Raw genomic sequence first — 1815 nt, 5'->3', positions numbered from 1 at the left:
CCAGGTAACCTTAGATGAGAAGAAGCTCTGTGATCTGGAGATAATGCCCAGCTCAGAGGCTGCCGTGGGGAGAAGGCTACTGCAGTCTACTACCAACTGGAGCTAAAACAGCTGACGGAAGAATCTGAGAGGTACAGGATGAAGGCTCAGGTTGTTCTCAAGAGCAAAAAATACCAAAGATGGTGACTTGGCAAAAGAGCTGGAGGCAGCCCAGGAACAGCTTGCTGAGTTGAAGGGGAAATACATCTCCTTGTGTGGGTCCTGTGAAGAGCTTGTGCACCAGCACAGGCAGGAGGCTGAGAACTGGAAGCAGGAGCTGTCCTGACTGCAGCAGCTCCACTGGCAGGAGCTGGAGTGAAGTCAGTTGGACTTCAGGGACCGCACACTGAAACTGGAGGAGGAGCTGCACAAGCAGCTGGATGGTACCCTGGCTGTCTGTGTTGAGGACTTGGAGCTGGAGCAACTGCGTTCTATGGCCTTGTCTTCTGGGCTGCCAGGACGCAGAAGCCCTGTGGGTGGTGGGGTTCCTGGGGATCCGACCAACACATCTTCCTCAGATAACTTTACACAAGCACTATATCTAACTGCAGCCAATGAGCCCACTTTCTTCCGACATGATGAGAAGTTAGCCTGAAAGGAGGTGGAGATCACGTTGCTGAAGAAGCAGAAGCACAGACTGGACGTGGAGGTGCCCCAGCTTCAGGACCAGCTGCTGGAGGAGGGCGAGTGGCACCCTGAGGAGGTTGGGATTCTGCAGAGCCACATTGAAAAGAACATCAGGGACTAGAGCAGGGAGGGAGCCACCTGGAGTACCTCAAAAACATCATCTACCGCTTCCTGACCTTATCTGACTCCCTGGGCTGCCAGCAGACTCTCAGCCATATGCACTGTCCTACACTTCAGTCCAGAGGAGAAACAAGTGATGATGCAGCTGCCAACCAGTGGTCGTTGGTGGCTGTCTGGCAAGAGATGATGCCATTTTCATTGTCTCTTGAAATTTCTGTGCCTCTTTTATGTGAGAAGGGGAAAGGCTCTGGTTTTTACTGCCTATTCTCTTGGATTATCATTTATTTCTTCATTGTGTTGAATTGGAAGGAATCTGATTCAGTCTGGGGTGGATGTTCTGCAAAACGTCATTAATGCTGCTTTAACTTTGGGTCCTTAAAGATACTGAAAGTGTTGGGATGGCATCTTCAGGTGAAGTGTATGTGAGAGAGTGTTGTGATCTCTCGTGCAGCAGAGATAAAGTCAGACCCCACTTCTGTTGCCTTAATCAATAGAAATTTATTGATAATTTGATACACCTGCAGGGGGCTGATGTTGTGGCCAACATAAGCACTGAATGGTAAATCAGAGGGGTTTATATACTGTAAATATTGCTGAAGCAAGCAGGCAAACTAATACAAAAGTCAAAATATTGCAATTAGTCAGCTCAGCATAACTCAGGGGTCACAAGGTAGATACTCATAAGGCACACAACTCAGGGGAGGGGCATATGCTAATTTAACTTATATAAGCAAATCACAAAATTCATAATGGGAGTACAAGAGCTGACTAAATTTCCAAAGAACTCAGGACTTTCCACTAAGCTTTTTCTGGCATCATCACCTCCCTTCCTCTCTTCCTTATCTTAAAGCTTCTCCACCCTTTAGGGGCCTGGGACTGAGAGACACAGGGGAAGTTTCTCTTTCAAGTGAAGGGGGCTTGCTCCCCACTGGTCTTAGTGTGGAATCAAGGGGGTCTGGTCTCCCCTCACAAGAGGGGAGAGAGGTAAGGACTTAGAGGTGGAAAAGCTGAGAAAGTAGTAAGAATCTT

At 48.3% G+C, this 1815-nt stretch overlaps 1 pseudogene; it reads left to right on the top strand.

Annotated features, from left to right (window-relative positions):
• Positions 1-973, top strand: part of LOC100947463 — a 2919-nt pseudogene extending 1946 nt beyond the window's left edge.
• Positions 974-1815: the final 842 nt, after the last annotated feature.

Source organism: Otolemur garnettii, unplaced genomic scaffold, assembly GCF_000181295.1.
Source record: "Otolemur garnettii isolate 467f Iridium unplaced genomic scaffold, OtoGar3 scaffold00048, whole genome shotgun sequence".
Taxonomy (NCBI): Eukaryota; Metazoa; Chordata; class Mammalia; order Primates; family Galagidae; genus Otolemur; species Otolemur garnettii.
The sequence above is the reverse complement of the archived record's forward strand: the minus strand, read 5'-3'. Positions and strand labels throughout refer to the sequence as shown.